Here is a 20508-nt window from a genome sequence, read left to right on the forward strand (position 1 = left end):
GCCCTGGCTGACCATATTTGGTCTCTGGACCAACAAGTCTCCCCGGAGGAGAACGCAGCCTTGCTCGCTCCATTTGATGCCGCGGAAGTCGAGACCTTTGTCAAAGCCATGAACCCAGCCTCGGCCTCGGGCCTGGATGGACTTCCGGTTTGCTTTTTCCAGGCATTCTGGCCGATGGTGAAGGATCTCATCCTTGACTTGTTCCGGGATTTTTCTAGGGGAACATTTGATATGTCCCGACTTAACTATGAGATCATCTCTTTGATTCCCAAGGTTCCGGGTGCCGCTGACATAAGGCAATTCCGGCCTATCACAGTCCTCAATGTGATATTCCGGATTTTGGCTAAGGGGTACGCCACTAGGGCGGCCCTAATCGCCCCTCGGATCCACCATCGGAACTAGTCTGCCTTCACGAAAGGTAGGTTTATTCTAGATGGGATTCTCATGCTCCACGAGGTCATCCATGAGGTCAAGAGCAAGCACCTCCGGGCGGTGTTCTTCAAGATTGACTTCCATAAAGCATACGGCACCGTCCATTGGTCCTTCCTTCGGGAGGTGTTGCTCAAGCACGGACTCGACCCCTACTGGGTAGCGAGGGTGATGCAGTTAGTGGCGAGCGGCTGCACGGCTGTGAACATCAATGGTGAGATGGGCCTTACTTCTTGACTGGCCAAGGCGTTCGGCAAGAGGATCCGATCTCCCCCTTTCTTTTCAATATTGTGGTTGATGCTTTGGCTCGATCCTAGAATTGGCCAAACGAGCCGGCCACATTCGGGGGATTTGCCCCCATCCTGTGGCCAATGGAGGTCTGACCCACCTCTAGTATGCGGATGATACCATTATGATGGTGGAAGGATCGTACGACGATATTCGGAACCTCAAGTTCCTCCTCCTCTGCTTTCAGGAGATGTCAGGTCTCACGATCAATTTCGCCAAGAGCGAGGTGATGGTCCTGGGATACTCCCAGGTGGTAGCTCAGTGAATCACCAATCGCTTGAATTGTCAATTGGGATCCTTCCCGAGTACTTACCTTGGCATGCCAATTAGTGCACACGTCTACTGGAGAAGGACTTTTGCCCAATAATCGCCAAACTCCAACCTAGGATGGAACCTTGGCAGGGGAGATGGCTGTCTAAAGCCGCTTGAGTCATTTTGATGAACTCCTCCCTCATTAGCCTTTTGATGTACATAATGGGATTCTATAGTTTACATGAATCCCTCCATCATGAGGTTACCAAACTCCTGTCTAGATTCTTCTGGGCGGGAGAAAACAATAAACAGAAGTACCACATGGTGAAGTGGTTCGAGATCTGCAAGCCTAAGGACCAGGGCGGCCTGGGAGTCATTTCGTCCAAGCGGATGAATATTTCCCTCCTCTCCAAATGGCTCTAGCATATTCAAACTGATGCGGGAGGCCTGTAGCTCGAGATTATTCGCACGAAGTGTCTTCATGGGCAGCAACTGGCATTCGCCCCCAGATCTGGAGAATCCCAATTCTAGCAATTGGTGATCCGTCTGATGCCGGTCTTGCGCATCGGGACCTCTATTAAAGTTGGCTCCAGGCCCGACACATTATTCTGGCTCGATCAATGGGCTGGGCCTTGCCCATTTGCGGAATGCTTTTACGCGTTATTCTCGATCTGTGTCCGACCACAGCTCTCTGTAGCTGTGGCTTTAGCTAACTTGGGTGCCATTGCCTTCCGCCGTACCTTCGGGGCGGAAGAGCTCGAGCAATGGGATGAAATGATCGAGTGTATTGCCCTCCATCCTCCCTCCCTTGAGCCCGACTCGCTGTCTTGGCACCTGGAGCCAAATGGCAGATTTTCGACTAGGTCTCTTTACAAGGCGATCGTTCCCACCCCTGGCCCGGTGGAACTATCGGTGATCTGGAAGATCAAACTCCCCTTGAAGATACACATCTTTCTCTGGCAATGGGTCCGAGGACGTCTCCCATCGGGGACGGAGGTCAGAAAACGTAACGGCCCTGGGGATGGCATCTGCCCCATTTGTTTGGTCCCGGAAGACTGTACGTAACCACATCTTCTTCCAGTGCCCTGTAGCGCAGTTCCTTTGGAGCTGCTTCCGGGAGGTGGTGGGCGGAAATTGGTGCCACGACAACCTCCCGGACCTATTTGGGGAGGCCCTTAGGCTCCCCGGTCCTGGCCGCCCGCCAATTTGGGTGGCTTTGGGCACCCTTGCTTGGACCCTTTGGTGTACCTACAATAAACTAGTCATGGAGCGTGTCATTCCGTGCCGTGTGACTGATGCAACCTATAAAATGTGTGGCTTCTTACAACTCTCGAGACCGCTTAGCAAGCGGTGTGATCGTGGCGTCATCGACAACATTATGGCAGGTCTTCGTTCTGCAGCATCGGCTTTCGCTCCACCGCCACCTCCACCCGAGTCGGATTAGCTCTTTTTTAGCTTTCTTTGGTGCTTGTTCCGCTGTGCCCCCAGCATGACTTTCTACCTTGCTTTTACTGTGTATTGATGTGTTGGATGCTTGGTCTGTTGCTTTATAATATAAAGAAGGGGAAACCTTTTTAAAGAAAAATATCGGGGCTCCACACTGACCCACGCCGGGCACGACGATGACGCCGGCGGGCCTGCCAGCGCCGCCATGTAGATCGCGGCCAGCTTGCGGATGGCCGACGGAGCCCGCGGAGGCGCCGCAAGATCCCGCGACAATGGCCACGACCACTATCAGCCATAATCTTGATTTAGCGCGACCCGTTGGCGCAACGTTGTTATGCTCGCCGAGACTCCACGCATGAAGTTGGGCAGCCAGACGTGCAGCAGTTTTTGGCGCATGGAGAGGCTCGGTCTTGCGGCCGTTGAGGAGCTGCTCAAGTGCTCGAGCCATGCATGTAGCTAGCAGTAGTTTGTTACTGCATGTGCGTGTGCATGCATAGTTGGTTAGGTAGGCGTGGGTTAGTTGAGTTAGTGGCCGGTGGTGGCGGGGTCATGCGTGAGTGCGTGCGTGCGTGGTGACCTTTGGCGTGGTAGCTAGCTAGGTGTGTGTGCGCGTTGGGTATAAAAACCCATCCCTTGTGTATTAGTTGATTGCGCCGGTATGAGCCATGCCTAGGAGCCAGAGATGAGGTAGTCTCCGCCGGGACCGTGGTATGCGCCTGGTCGGTTGTGAGAGAGATCCTCTGGATAGGCTGTGGTGTGTTGCCGCGTCCAGGTATGTGTCCAGTAAAGTAAGGCCGTTCGTGCGGCCGAAGCGCCGTTCGTGCGGCGGAGGCGTTTGTGCGCCGGAAATATTTATGTGCTCCATCTTTCATCTTCGTTTGTGTGCGTGAGGGAAAGAGAGCGGCCACAACAGCCACCGCCTGCCCTGCCATTGCAGCCGCCGAGCCGGGCGACCAGGAGCTTGCGGCGCCAGCCGAGCCCGAGGCCGCGCCACAGCAACCCCCGGCGCCACGGCGTGAGGCTGCATGGCGCGTCCTCCCCCATTCCTCTCGTGCCTCTCCTCCCTTCCTCCTCGTGGCGGTGGCTATGGTATGGCCTACAGCCTCGTCTTGGCGTACGTAGTGCTTTATGGTCAACTTTAGGAAGCAGCCAAAGCTCCAGGTACTGCTGGTGCTGTAGTTGGCGTCATGCAAAGCCATATCTATCTATCTCCAGCAGCCCTAGCTATATCCCTAGGGGCATTGCCGTTGCGTGCCTCACCCTGCGCCTCTAGTCCTTCTCGGACGTTGGCCGTGTTCAAGTGCTGACTAGCCAGTGTCATCCCTCCCGGCCACTTTGGTTTTGGATGCTTTCACTGTCGACCACGTCCACAAGGCGGCGGGTCATGGCGCGCACGCACTCTCGTACGTACGTGGTGGCGGAGGGAGCATTCACCGATGGGATGCGCAGGGCAGGGCTACCATTAGCAAGTCCGGATAGGGTCACATTCTGAATGCCAACCCGCCTTGCGGAAGCAACTTCTCGCCAACCATGCTCGTTGTGCTCAAAGTCGAGTGTGCCTCCGCAAAGTCATTTTGAGCGGTTCCCTGATGTACCGGTAACCAATCCATCGTTCATGCGTGCATTTAGATTCACGCCGTTGTGAATATTTTATTCTCACTTTTTTGCTATACTGGAGATATACTTCATCAAATACAGCTAGTAGCCCCCACCTTTATGAGTGATATGGCATGCATCGCAGCATGTGACAGCCCACTCTCTCCCTTCTCACACACATAAATCCATTCTTTCATTTCACCTTAGCTAAATTAAACCGTCCATATCATTTAAACTATAAGTTCATTTTTGAAATAATTCATATATTTGAATTCCTGACGCTAAGACCTTTAGAACTAGACCAATCTTGAATACATTTCAAACACGTTCAAATTTCAGTGTTTCACATTTCATATGTGAAACAAACCCATTTCACTAGAAAATTATGAAAAACTCATATTTCAATATAAATATGTGAACCAACCTATTTCACAGAAAACTTTTCTTACCCAAATATGAAACTGAAATGTCAACTTGTGAAACTGGTTATTTCGAAATGTGTAATGGTTTATTTCAAAAGAGTGAAATATATTATTCTAAAAAATGTGCAATTGAAATAGATGTGATTTTTGTGAAGCAAGCTAGTAGAAAGTGAAATAATTTATTTCAAAAGAGTGAAATAGGTTATTTGAAAAATGTGCAATTGAACACTACAAGAAATATGTCAACTTGTGACCACCACTATTGATCACTGAATGGTCATAGTTTTTATTTGTGACCTTTTTGTGACCAAAACCAGAAGGTTAAAAGCTGGCCGTCGTAAACTGACATTTTTTACCTTCTTTGTGAGAAGGTCGTAGACATGTACGACCAAAATAAACCTACTGTTTTGTTTTGGTCACTAGCTGTCTGCCCAGGCCACATCGAATCCGACGTGGCAATCTGACGTGGCAATATTACGACCAATTGAAAAGGTTAAAAATTAGAATCGGCCCGGTCCAATTGGGTGTTTATATGGGCCGAGCCCATTAATTCAGCTATATATATATATATATATATATATATATATATATATATATATATATATATATATATAGGGAAAATCCATCCTACCATCCGATGGTAGTTACCCCACATGTCTCATATACTAGGATGTGGTACTATATATACTATTTTATTATTTTAAATATGTTCGTATACTATATTTAAGATATTTCAAAACAAGTTACATGAAAAAATTGCATATGAGCCCATAGTTTTTGTTATATTTGTAAAATACGTACATATTTATACGTAAAAAAGAGCATACTCAAAAAATGGTACATACTATCTAAAAAATTGTATATATACTACCTAATCATTGTTATATACTACATACTACACGTATATACTCTCGGTTTCGGCAGATACTACATACAACATACAAAACGCAAGTGGTGGTAACTACCACTGCTTGTAGCAAACATTTGTCCTATATATATATATATATATATATATATATATATATATATATATGTTAATTTTCACTAACTACATGGGCCTGGCCCAGTAATTCAGCCTTTTTATTTTCTGGGTCATGGCCTTTCACATGCCATTTCCTTTTTGGGCCTCGATCATTTTACAATCCATTTTTTTTTATTTTCAGCCTTTGTTCCCACTAATATTTTGGGCCATGGCCTTTTCAAAGCCCAAATAGACTTGGTCCAATAGACATTTCATCCGCTTCTTGATTTGGGTTGTGCCTCTTCAAGTCAAATAATATTTACATCATAGATATACATTCAGCCCAGATTCAATGCCAATATATTTTCCAATCCAGAAATAAATTTCAAGTAAACATAGTGGCAAGCAAATATACACCAAACTCTCACCAAAATCATCAGTACAACAAAATTCCCAGAAAAATCAGCGTTACAACAAAGTCCTGCACCTCCCTAGCTAGGTTCTGAAGCAGGGATACTAGAGCATGCATGCATGCCTAGATCCAGCATGCATTGCTTCTTCCAACTTCTTCATCCTAGAGCTCACGGCGCATCAAACGTGTGTGTGCGTGCGTGCGTGCCCAAGACATGTGGCCTACGGTGTACTGCTACTACATGCGTGTTTAAGACATGAAAAATCCAAATCTATCTCACAGAAAAACAACCAACTTGTTACAGCGCGCTCAAGTTTGAGAGTGCTAACAACGCTGGACATCGATCCATTCAACCTGTGCATCAGCATGGACAAGTTGCTGCTGCTCAACCAGAGGTTGCCGAAGGCCGCGAAGACGTCCGTGCACGCCATCATGTAGGTCTTGAGAACGGCGTTGCGCGGGTTCTTCACCTTCTTCAAGATCCCCAGCACCACCTTCTCCCTGCCAATCAGCACCGGCGGAAGGTCAAAGAAGGATCCCAGTAGAGCAACAATCGAATGAAGCAGAAGAATATGAAGTGGATGCAGTGATGCGAGAGCTCATGCTTTTCGAGCAACAGCGAGACAAGAGCCTCCTGTGGAGCCTCTGTCGGCCATGGCGCAAAGCTCTGCTGGGATGGCTGTCGCCGCGAGCGACGAGGCGAGGCGCATCGCGCGGAGGTGGTGGGAGCGGCTTCAGAGGCCGCGCGATCGGCGCTGGAGACCGGTGGGTGAGCAACGCGCCGGACACCATCGGGTCGCCGCCCAGTAGAACCGCGCAGATGGCGCAGCGCGTGATACGGCAACCCACGCAGTGCGCCTCCAGCGCCTCCGATGGATGGATGTGGTTGGGATCGTGCTGGACCTGATCTAGGGTGGGGAAGAGGCGCGACATGGCCGCCGGTGGCAAAGCTCCCCCCTTTCTTCTTCTCTTGTCTTTGTGATGAGTGGAGGGGAGGGGATGGGAGGGTGCATATGGCTACAGAACAGCGGCGAGGGGAGAGGTGGGTGGCGGAGGCGAGGGGAGAGGTGGGCGGCGGAAGGAAGGGGAGGATGAGGCGGCGGCGGAAGGAAGGGGAAGACGGGGCGGCAGCGGAGGGATCTGGATCGGGGAAAGGAGTGGAGGCCGGGAGGAAGGGGACCGGATCGAGAGGAGTGAGGGAAAGAAAGAAGGCGGGGGGTGATGGAAATTGACCCAGAGAACATAGCTAGGGTTCCGGGGTTGGTGTGGATGGGTCGAGGACAGCCGTTGGATCCCCGAGCATCCGACGGTGTTGGATGCACGATCCGCGTGATATGTCCACGGACCAATCAGAATGCACTACGATTTTATGACCATCTAAATTGGTCGTAGTTGACTTAAAATAATGTGTTAAAATCATTTAAGCTACTTTATGATCTGAGAAATTCTAAAAAATGGAAAACCTTCTCATTGTGTCACCAAAATTTGAACAAGTTTTCAGAAAAATAACAACATAGAATAGGATAAATGTCTTTAAAAAGGTGTCGTTGGAAATGAGTTTTTTGCAAAAAAAAATATTTTCTCTTTTTCGGGTGCCCAAAATGAGTTTTTTTTGTGAAGGACCTACAATATATTTATTGCAAAATTGGATGAAATCAATTTTATAAACTATTAAGCCATATTTAATGCACAAATGACCAAATAGTTGGGTGTCAAAAGATTTTATCCACCTCTGGTAAAAAGACAAATTTCCGCTAATCCAGCTGGAAGCGAGTCAAATTTGAACTGTAGCTGCCTCATAGTATGCTTTTTTTTTCAAAAATCATTTCTAGGTACATAAGTATCTATTTAATAAGAGAAACATCAAATGTTTTCCAAGATTCAACCACTAGCTAGGAATGGTCAAGCCCGCCGTTTTGACCGCATTTTGAAACGAGCATAAAAAATTCAGAAAAAATCAAAAAATTGGAAAACCTTCGCATTGTGTCATTATATGTGACCAAGTTTCCAGGAAAAATAATAAACTTGTAATACGGCAATTAGTTTTAAAAAGTATCCTCGGAAACGAGCTATCATGCGTGAAGATTCATGGCTTTCAAGCCAAATGATCAATCTTATGGCCACATTCATGGCATAGTTTCTTCAAATGATCTCATATTGTGCACAAGGGGGCATCTTGGAATTCCAAACAATGTTGCCTAAGGGAGTTTTCATTTTCTTTGCACGAAAAATTCATTTTCCATTTTTGAGTGCCCGAAATGAGGCTTTTTTGTGAAGGACCTACAATATATTTATTGCAAAATTGGACCAAATCAATTTTTTAAAATACCAGGCCATATTTAATGCACAAATGACAAAATTGTTGGGTGTCAAAATCTTTGGTCCATCTCTGGTGAAAAAGACAAATTTTCGCTGATTCAGTAGGAAGCGGGTCAAATTTGAACTGCAGTTCCCGCATAGTTTTCTATTTATTTTTTTCCAAAAATCATTTCTATTTACATAAGTACCTATTTAATCAGAGAAACACCAATTTTTTTCCAAGATTCAACCACTAGCTAGGAACGGTCAAGCCCGCCGTTTTGATCGCATTTTGAAACGGGCATAAAAAATTCAAAAAAAATGGAAAACCTTCGCGTTGTATCATTATATGTGACCAAGTGTACAGGAAAAATAATAAACTTGTAATACAGAAATTATTTTTAAAAAGTGTTCTTAGAAACGAGCTATCATGCGTGAAGATTCATGGCTTTCAAGCCAAATGATCAATCTTATGGCCACATTCATGACAAAGTTTGTTCAAATGATCTCATATTGTGCACAAGGGGGCATCTTGGAATTCCAAACAATGTTGCCCAAGGGAGTTTTCATTTTCTTTGCACGAAAAATTCATTTTCCATTTTTCGAGTGCCCGAAATGAGTTTTTTGTGAAGGACCTACAATATATTTATTGCAAAATTGGACCAAATCAATTTTCTAAAATACCAGGCCATATTTAATGCATAATTGACAAAATGGTTGGGTGTTAAAAGCTTTGGTCCATCTCTGGTGAAAAAGTCAAATTTTCGTCGATTCAGTAGGAAGCGGGTCAAATTTGAACTGCAGCTGCCTCATAGTTCGCTATTTATTTTTTTCAAAAAATCATTTCTAGTTACATAAGTACCTATTTAATAAGAGAAACATCAAAATTTTTCCAAGATTCAACCACTAGCTGGGAACGGTCAAGCCTGCTGTTTTGACGCATTTTGAAACGGGCATAAAAAATTAAAAAAAATAAAAAATTGGAAAAACTTCTAATTGTGTCATTATATATGACCAAGTTTCCAGGAAAAATAATAAACTTGTAATACGGAAATTATTTTAAAAAAGTGTTCTCACAAATGAGCTATCATGCGTGAAGATTCATGGCTTTCAAGCCAAATGATCAATCTTATGGCCACATTCATGGCATAGTTTGTTCAAATGATCTCATATTGTGCACAAGGGGGCATCTTGGAATTCCAAAAAATGTTGCCTAAGGGAGTTTTCATTTTCTTTGCACGGAAAATTCATTTTCCATTTTTCGAGGGCCTGAAATGTGTTTTTTTTGTGAAGAACCTACCATATATTTGTTGCAAAATTGGACCAAATCAATTTTATAAAATACTAGGACATATTTAATGCACAATTGACAAAATGGTTGGGTGTCAAAAGTTTTGATCCACCTCTGGTGAAAAAGACAAATTCCCGTCGATTCAGTAGGAAGCAGGTCAAATTTGAACTGCAGTTGCCTCATAGTTTGCTATTTATTTTTTCCAAAAATCATTTCTAGGTAAATAAGTATCTATTTAATCAGAAATACATGGTTTGATGGCGAAACATCGAGGTTTGGACGGTGGCCGAGGGCCCCAACTCTAGAGCGCATAAGCTCGATGCCCGCCGCGTGGTCACCGCGTGACCATGGCGTTGCCATGCGTTCTAGGCAGCCTAGGCTTGTTTAGTGGGTTGGGCACTCCCCAAGTAGGTGCTAGGAAGAAAATTATAACATAAGATTCTCATGAGGAGAGCGAACTATGCTCAAACATGAATTAGCAGCCAAGTGTTTGATTAGCGGTACGGGAAATGCACATGTCCAATGGGCGTGAGTTTTGGCTGAGGATGATCATATACTAAGAAGAATGTCTTCACAAATTTATAGGGAAATCAAGAATATATAAATAACACTTCCTTCACAAAGTGCTGCTTTGAACAGAATAGGAAAATGAATATTGTTGAGTTATTTTTGAACTAGGCAAGGAAGGTTTTTGACATATTTGATGAAGATATGATCCAAACAATTTATGAGATTTTTTAGGAATTTTTGGAATAGCAGAAATATAGGTTGCTTCATAACCTAGGGCACAAATTGACACATGGACATGACACATAGGCAAAATTGATGAGATGACGCCTAGCCATCACAACCCACCACAATTTACAAGGCTATGACCATCTATATTGGTCGTTAACAACTAGAAATTGTTGGGGAACGTAGCAGAAATTCAAAATTTTCCTACGTGTCACCAAGATCTATCTATGGAGAAACCAGCAACGAGGGGAAGGAGAGTGCATCTACATACCCTTGTAGATCGCTAAGCGGAAGCGTTCAAGTGAACGGGGTTGATGGAGTCGTACTCGTCGTGATTCAGATCACCGATGATCAAGTGCCGAACGCACGGCACCTCCGCGTTCAACACACGTACAGCCCAGTGACGTCTCCCATGCCTTGATCCAGCAAGGAGAGAGGGAGAGGTTGATGGAGATCCAGCAGCACGACGGCGTGGTGGAAGTAGCGGGATTCCAACAGGGCTTCACTAAGCGCTGCGGGAGGAGGTAGATGTGTCACGGGAGGGAGAGGGAGGCTCCAGGCCTTGGATTGGTTTGCTCCTCCTTTCCCCCACTATATATAGGGCCAAGGGAGAGGGGGAGGGCGCAGCCTTGACCCTTCCTCCAAGGAAGGGTGCGGCCAAGGGTGGGGAGGAGTCCATCCTCCCCAAGGCACCTCGGAGGTGCCTTCCCCCTTTAGGACTCTCCCCTTTTTCTCTTCTCTTGGCGCATGGGCCTCTTGGGGCTGGTGCCCTTGGCCCATGTAGGCCAAGGCGCACCCCCTACAGCCCATGTGCCCCCCCAGGGCAGGTGGCCCCACCCGGTGGACCCCCGGGACCCTTCCGGTGGTCCCGGTACAATACCGATGACCCCGAAACTTGTTCCGATGGCCGAAATAGCACTTCCTATATATAATTCTTTACCTCCGGACCATTCCAGAACTCCTCGTGACGTCCGGGATCTCATCCGGGACTCCGAACAACTTTCGGGTTACCGCATACTAATATCTCCATAACCCTAGCGTCACCGAACCTTAAGTGTGTAGACCCTACGGGTTCGGGAGACATGCAGACATGACCGAGATGTTCTCCGGTCAATAACTAACAGCGGGATCTGGATACCCATGATGGCTCCCACATGTTCCACGATGATCTCATCGGATGAACCACGATGTCAAGGACTTAATCAATCCCGTATTCAATTCCCTTTGTCTATCGGTATGTTACTTGCCCGAGATTCGATCGTCGGTATCCAATACCTTGTTCAATCTCGTTACCGGCAAGTCTCTTTACTCGTTCCGTAACACATCATCCCGTGATCAACTCTTTGGTCACATTGCGCATATGATGATGTCCTACCGAGTGGGCCCAGAGATACCTCTCCGTTTACACGGAGTGACAAATCCCAGTCTCGATCCGCATAAAACAATAGATACTTTCGGAGATACCTGTAGTGCACCTTTATAGTCACCCAGTTACGTTGTGACGTTTGATACTACCAAAGCACTCCTACGGTATCCAGGAGTTACACGCTCTCATGGTCGAAGGAAGAGATACTTGACATTGGCAAAGCTCTAGCAAATGAACTACACGATCTTTGTGCTAGGCTTAGGATTGGGTCTTGTCCATCACATCATTCTCCTAATGATGTGATCCCGTTATCAATGACATCCAATGTCCATGGTCAGGAAACCGTAACCATCTATTGATCAACGAGCTAGTCAACTAGAGGCTTACTAGGGACATGGTGTTGTCTATGTATTCACACGTGTATTACGATTTCCGGATAATACATTTATAGCATGAATAAAAGACTATTATCATGAACAAAGAAATATAATAATAACATATTTATTATTGCCTCTAGGGCATATTTCCAACAGTCTCCCACTTGCACTAGAGTTAATAATCTAGTTCACATCGATATGTGATTAACACTCAAGGTCACATCCCCATGTGACTAACACCCAAAGAGTTTACTAGAGTCAATAATCTAGTTCACATTACCATGTGATTAACACTCGATGAGTTCTGGGTTTGATCATGTTATGCTTTTGAGAGATGTTATAGTCAATGGGTCTGAACCTTTTATATCCGTGTGTGCTTTACAAATCTCTATGTCATCTCCTAGATGCAGCTACCACGCTCTATTTGGAGCTATTCCAAATAACTGTTCTACTTGGAGCTATTCTAAATTGTTGCTCCATTATACGTATCCGGTATCTCTACTCAGAGCTATCCGGATAGGTGTCAAGCTTGCATCGACGTAACCCTTACGACGAACTCTTTTACCACCTCCATAATCGAGAAAATTCCTTAGTCCACTAGTTACTAAGGATAACTTTGACCGCTGTCCTGTGATCCATTCTTGGATCACTCTTGTATCCCTTGACTGACTCATGGCAAGGCACACTTCAGGTGCGGTACTCAGCATGGCATACTGTAGAGCCTATGACTTAAGCATAGGGGACGACCTTCGTCCTTTCTCCCTATTCTGCCGTGGTCGAGCTTTAAGTCTTAACTTCATACCTTATAACTCAGGCAAGAACTCCTTCTTTGACTGATCCATCTTGAACACCTTCAAGATCATGTCAAGGTATGTGCTCATTTGAAAAGTACCATTAAGCGTTTTGATCTATCCTTATAGATCTTGATGCTCAATGTTCAAGTAGCTTAATCCAGGCTTTCCATTGAAAAAATACTTTCCAAATAACCCTATATGCTTTCCAGAAATTCTATGTCATTTCTGATCAACAATATGTCAACATATACTTATCAGAAATTCTATAGTGCTCCCACTCACTTCTTTGGAAATACAAGTTTCTCATAAACTTTGTATACACCCAAAATCTTTGATCATCTCATCAAAGCATACATTCCAACTCCGAGATGCTTACTCCAGTCCTCAGAAGGATTGCTGGAGCTTTGCATACTTATTAGCATCTTTCAGGATTGACAAAACCTTCCGGTTGTATCACATACAACCTTTCCTCAAAAATCGTCGAGGAAACAATGTTTTGACATCCTATCTGCAAGATTTCATAAATAATGCAGTGATCGCTAACATAATTCTAACAGACTCTTAGCATCGCTATGAGTGAGAAAATCTCACCGTAGTCAACTCCTTGAACTTCTCAGAAAACATCTTAACGACAAGTCGAGCTTTCTTAATGGTGACATTTACCATCATTGTCCGTCTTCCTTTTAAAATCCATCTGTACTCAACAGCCTTACGACCATCAAGTAGTTCTTCCAAAGTCTATACTTTGTTTTTATACATGGATCCTCTCTCGGATTTTATGGCCTCGAGCCATTTATCGGTATCTGGGCCCACCATCGCTTCTCCATAGCTCGTAGGTTCATTGTTGTCTAGCAACATGACCTTCAAGACAGGATTACTGTATCACTCTGAAGTAGTACGTATCCTTGTCACCCTACGAGGTTCGGTAGTGACTTGATCCGAAGTTTCATGATCGCTATCATAAGCTTCTACTTCAATTGGTGTAGGTGCCACAGGAACAACTTCCCGTGCCCTGCTACACACTAGTTGTAGTAATGGTTCAATGACCATATCAAGTCTCCACCATCCTCCCACTCAATTCTTTCGAGAGAAACTTTTCCTCGAGAAAGGACCTGATTCTAGAAACAATCCCTTATTGCTTTCGAACCTGAATTAGGAGGTATACCCAACTGTTTTGGGTGTCCTATGAAGATGCATTTATCCGCTTTGGGTTCGAGCTTATCAGCCTGAAACTTTTTTCACATAAGCGTCGCAGCCACAAACTTTTAAGAAACGACAACTTAGGTTTCTCTAAACCATAATTCATACGGTGTCATCTCAACGGAATTACGTGGTGCCCTATTTAAAGTGAATGTGGTTGTCTCTAATGCCTAACCCATAAACTATTGTGGTAATTTGATAAGAGACATCATGGTATGCATCATATCCAATAGGGTGCAACTATGATGTTCGGACACACCATCACACTATGGTGTTCCAGGCGGTATTAATTGCGAAATAATTTCCACAATGTCTTAATTGTGTGCCAAAACTTGTAACTCAGATATCCGTCTCTATGATCATATCATAGACATTTTATCCTCTTGTCACAATGATCTTCTACTTCACTCTGAAATTACTTGAACCATTCAATAATTTAGACTTGTGTTTTATCAAGTAAATATTCTCAACATCTACTCGAATCATCTGTGAAGTAAGAACATAATGATATTCACTGCATGCCTCAACACTCATTGGACTACACACATCAAAATGTGTTACTTCCAACAAGTTGCTATCTTGTTCCATCTTACTGAAACCGTGACTTTTCAGTCATCTTGCCCATGTGGTATGATTTGCATATCTCAAGTGATTCAAAATCAAGTGAGTCCAAACGATCCATCTGCATGGAGTTTCTTCATGCGTATACACCAATAGACATGGTTCGCATGTCTCAAACTTTTCAAAATGAGTGAGTCCAAAGATCCATCAACATGGAGCTTCTTCATGCGTTTTATACCATTATGACTTACATGGCAGTGCCACAATTAGGTGGTATTATCATTACTATCTTATATCTTTTGGCATGAAAATGTGTATCACTACGATCGAGAATCAATAAACCATTCCTTTAGGTGCAAGACCATTGAAGTTATTATTCAAATAAACAGAGTAACCATTATTCTCCTTAAATAAATAACCGTATTGCGATAGACATAATCCAATCATGTCTATGCTCAACGCAAACACCAAATGACAATTATACAGGTTTAATACTAATCTTGATGGTAGAGGGAGCGTGCGATGTTTGATCACATCAAACTTGGAAACACATATCGTCAGCTCACCTTTAGCTAGTCTCCGTTTATTCCGTAGCTTTTATTTCGAGTTACTAACACTTAGCAACCGAACCGGTATCTAATACCCTGGTGCTACTAGGAGTACTAGTAAAGTACACATTAACATAATGTATATCCAATATACTTCTATCGACCTTGCCAGCCTTCTCATCTACCAAGTATCTAGGGTAATTCTGCTCCAGTGGCTGTTCCCCTTATTATAGAAGCACTCAGTCTCGAGTTTGGGTTCAACCTTGGGTTTCTTCACTAGAGCAGCAGCTGAATTGCCGTTTCATGAAGTATCCCTTCTTGCCCTTGCCCTTCTTGAAACTAGTGGTCTCACTGACCATCAACGATTGATGCTCCTTCTTGATTTCTACTTTCGCGGTGTCAAACATCACGAATATCTCAAGGATCATCATATCTATCCCTGATTTGTTATAGTTCATCACAAAGCTCTAGCAGCTTGGTGGTAATGACTTCGGAGAAACTATCACTATTTCATCTGGAAGATCAACTCCCACTTGATTCAAGTGATTGTTGTACTCAGACAATCTGAGCACAAGCTCAACAATTGAGATTCTCTCCTTAGTTTGCAGGCTAAGAAAATCGTCGGAGGTCTTATACCTCTTGCCGTGGGCACAAGCCTGAAATCCCAATTTCAGCCCTCAAAACATCTCATATGTTTCGCGATGTTTCAAAAACATCTTTGGTGCCTCAACTCTAAACCATTTAACTGAACTATCACGTAGTTATCAAAACGTGTATGTCAGATGTTCGCAACATCCACAGACAACGTTCGAGGTTCAGCACACTGAGCGGTGCATTAAGGACATAAGCCTTCTAAGAAGCAATGAGGACAATCCTCAGTTTACGGACCTAGTCCGCATAATTGCTACTATCAACTTTCAACTAATTTTTTCTCTAGAAACATATCTAAACAGTAGAACTAAAGCGTGAGCTACGACATAATTTGCAAAAAACCTTTTGACTATGTTCAGAATAATTAAGTTCATCTTATGAACTCCCACTCAGATAGACATCCCTCTAGCCATCTAAGTGATTACATGATCCGAGTGAACTAGGCCGTGTCCGATTAACACATGAGACGGACTAGTCAACATCGGTGAACATCTTCATGTTGATCGTATCTTCTATACGACTCATGCTCGACCTTTCGGTCTCTGTGTTCCGAGGCCATGTCTTCACATGCTAGGCTCGTCAAGTTAACCCTAAGTGTTTTTGCTGTGTAAAACTGTCTTACACCCGTTGTATGTGAACGTAAGAATCTATCACACCCGACTAACACGTGGTGCTTCGAAACGACGAACTGTAGCAACGGTGCACAGTTAGGGGAGAACACTTCTTGAAATTTTAATGAGGGATCATCTTATTTACTACCGTCGTTCTAAGCAAATAAGATGTATAAACATGATAAACATCATATGCAATCAAATAGTAGTGACATGATATGGCCAATATCATGTAGCTCCTTTGATCTCCATCTTGGGGCTCCATGATCATCTATTACAAGAACATGATCAATCTCATACATTACATATATCATTCATCACATCCTTTTGGCCATATCACATCACATAGCATACCCTGCAAAAACAAGTTAGACGTCCTCTAATTGTTGTTTGCATGTTTTACGTGGCTGCTATGGGTTTCTAGCAAGAACGTTTCTTACCTACGCAAAACCACAACGTGATATGCCAATTGCTATTTACCCTTCATAAGGACCCTTTTCATCGAATCCGATCCGACTAAAGTAGGAGAGACAGACACCCGCTAGCCACCTTATGCAACTAGTGCATGTTTGTCGGTGGAACCGGTCTCACGTAAGAATACGTGTAAGGTTGGTCCGGGCCGCTTCATCCCACGATGCCGCCGAATCAAGATAAGACTAGTAACGGCAAGCATATCGAACAAAATCAACGCCCACAACTACTTTGTGTTCTACTCGTGCATAGAAACTACGCATAAACCTGGCTCTGAAACCACTGTTGGGGAACGTAGCAGAAATTCAAAATTTTCCTACGTGTCACCAAGATCTATCTATGGAGAAACCAGCAACGAGGGGAAGGAGAGTGCATCTACATACCCTTGTAGATCGCTAAGCGGAAGCGTTCAAGTGAACGGCGTTGATGGAGTCGTACTCGTCGTGATTCAGATCACCGATGATCAAGTGCCGAACGCACGGCACCTCCGCGTTCAACACACGTACAGCCCGGTGACGTCTCCTATGCCTTGATCCAGCAAGGAGAGAGGGAGAGGTTGATGGAGATCCAGCAGCACGACGGCGTGGTGGAAGTAGCGGGATTCCAACAGGGCTTCGCTAAGCGCTGCGGGAGGAGGTAGATGTGTCACGGGAGGGAGAGGGAGGCTCCAGGCCTTGGATTGGTTTGCTCCTCCTTTTCCCCACTATATATAGGGCCAAGGGAGAGGGGGAGGGCGCAGCCTTGCCCCTTCCTCCAAGGAAGGGTGTGGCCAAGGGTGGGGAGCAGTCCATCCTCCCCAAGGCACCTCGGAGGTGCCTTCCCCCTTTAGGACTCTCCCCTTTTTCTCTTCTCTTTTCGCATGGGCCTCTTGGGGCTGGTGCCCTTGGCCCATGTAGGCCAAGGTGCACCCCCTACAGCCAATGTGGCCCCCCCGGGGCAGGTGGCCCCACCCGGTGGACCCCCGGGACCCTTCCGGTGGTCCTGGTACAATACCGATGACCCCGAAACTTGTCCCGATGGCCGAAATAGCACTTCCTATATATAATTCTTTACCTCCGGGCCATTTCGGAACTCCTCGTGACGTCCGAGATCTCATCCGGGACTCCGAACAACTTTCGGGTTACCGCATACTAATATCTCTATAACCCTAGCGTCACCGAACCTTAAGTGTGTAGACCCTACGGGTTCGGGAGACATGCAGACATGACCGAGATGTTCTCCGGTCAATAACTAACAGCGGGATCTGGATACCCATGATGGCTCCCACATGTTCCACGATGATCTCATCGGATGAACCACGATGTCAAGGACTTAATCAATCCCGTATTCAATTCCCTTTGTCTATCGGTATGTTACTTGCCCGAGATTCGATCGTCGGTATCCAATACCTTGTTCAATCTCGTTACCGGCAAGTCTCTTTACTCGTTCCGTAACACATCATCCCGTGATCAACTCTTTGGTCACATTGCGCATATGATGATGTCCTACCGAGTGGGCCCAGAGATACCTCTCCGTTTACACGGAGTGACAAATCCCAGTCTCGATCCGCATAAAACAATAGATACTTTCGGAGATACCTGTAGTGCACCTTTATAGTCACCCAGTTACGTTGTGACGTTTGATACACCCAAAGCACTCCTACGGTATCCAGGAGTTACACGCTCTCATGGTCGAAGGAAGGGATACTTGACATTGGCAAAGCTCTAGCAAATGAACTACACGATCCTTGTGCTAGGCTTAGGATTGGGTCTTGTCCATCACATCATTCTCCTAATGATGTGATCCCGTTATCAATGACATCCAATGTCCATGGTCAGGAAACCGTAACCATCTATTGATCAACGAGCTAGTCAACTAGAGGCTTACTAGGGACATGGTGTTGTCTATGTATTCACACGTGTATTACGAATTCCGGATAATACATTTATAGCATGAATAAAAGACTATTATCATGAACAAAGAAATATAATAATAACATATTTATTATTGCCTCTAGGGCATATTTCCAACAGAAATAAGGCAGCGGATCAGCACTGTTTGCTTTATGACCATTTCGTGTAAGGAAATTACGACCTTTCTGACCAAAATGGTCGCAATGGTTTAGGGTTTGGAGCCCCCCGAACAACTTTTGACCAATTGGTCTCAAATGGTCATAGATCTATGACCAATTCTTCTAGGGTCAGTGACAGAAGGTCACTAGTTGACATATTTCTTGTAGTGGAAATATATGTCATTTTTGTGAAACAAGGTAGTAAAAAGTGAAATGTAGGTTTCAAATTATGAAAGGGTAACTATAGAAACTGAAATTCTATTGTATCATTTGTGAAACTGATTATTTGAACATGTGTAGTAGTTTACTTTAAAAGAGTGAAATATGCTATTTGAAAAATGTGCAATTTAAATAGGTGTTTTCTTGTGTGAAGCAAGCTAGTGAAAAGTGAAATGTAGGTTCTGAACTGTGTAATAGGCAATATGAAAAGTGAAATTGTAATGTTTCATTGTGAAACTGATTATTTTGACATGTGACATATACATTCGAATTTAAACGTGCTCAAACAATATCCAAGATTGATCTCATTTTAAAGGTTTTGGCACAAGGTTTTCAAATATAAAAAAAGTTTCAAAAAGGAATATATGGTTCAAAAGATATGGATGTTTTAAATTAGCTAAGCTAGAAGAAATGGTTAGATTTATTGTGTGGGAGAAGAAAAAGTGATTCTGCCACATTGTCATGCATGCATGTGAACTACACTAGTGGGGCCTAACTGCTAAAGAGAGTGAGTGATAATACGAAGATGAATAATTTAGAAAAGAAGTGCAATACTATGATACTTGGCTCACATAGTGTGAGATAGTAGCTTCCAATTGGAGACCAACTTGCCGGCACATAGCGGAACCGCGCAATTTTACTTTTCGAGTGTGCCTCAGGTTTTGTTCGTTCCAAGGAGCCATAAATGGATCGAACGGGAGGGCATATCTCCCCACATCCCTTTTTTTATCACGTAAGTCGTTTGAAAATTAAAGTTGGCCATTGATTGCTGCTCTAAGATTCGTGCTCTATTTTTGTATTTCTATTGTGTGGTGTGTCTTGTTTTAGGCTCAATTTTCTTGACTCGCCCATGTTTTGGTTTAATCAATTCTTTCATAGTATGCCTCTATCTAGCCCATCTGACTCCTCAGCCCTCCTCTCTCCCTTTATTTATTTTTCGTTTCTATGTGTTTCTCTTTTCTTTTCTTTTTTCCTTTTCTTTATTAGTTCATTTTCCTTTTTCCATTTTATGGGTATTTTTGGATGTTGGGTGAGTGTAAATGTATACACGTAAATAATGTACAATATATGTGAAAATTTCATTATTATATGATTATTTTTTGCATAAAAACTGGTGCAATTCACATGTAAAGTTGTGTGATGTTTTTGTTTCATTTTGTTTTTCTGAAAGGATAATACATTCCTTGTTAGAAAATCCTTTTTTGCAGAATTTCATACTATATGTATCTTTCTTGCATATTGTAAAAAAATGCAATTTATGTGTAAATTGTGTGCAAATTTTGTCATTATTTGGTTTACTTTAAATTTTGTTTTCTTTTCCTTGGAAGGTAATACCAATGTCACTAATTCATTCATGTGGCGGAGCGGTCACCGGTGGGACACACATAGCAGGCATGGCTACCATTACCAAGTCCGGACATGGTCACATTTTAAATGCCAACCTGCCTTGCGGAAGCAACTTTGTCGCCAACTGTGCTCGTTGTGCTCAACGTCCACCGTGGTTTTGTTCATTCCAAGGAGTCACAAATG

Source organism: Triticum dicoccoides, chromosome 4B, assembly GCF_002162155.2.
Source record: "Triticum dicoccoides isolate Atlit2015 ecotype Zavitan chromosome 4B, WEW_v2.0, whole genome shotgun sequence".
Classification (NCBI taxonomy): Eukaryota; Viridiplantae; Streptophyta; class Magnoliopsida; order Poales; family Poaceae; genus Triticum; species Triticum dicoccoides.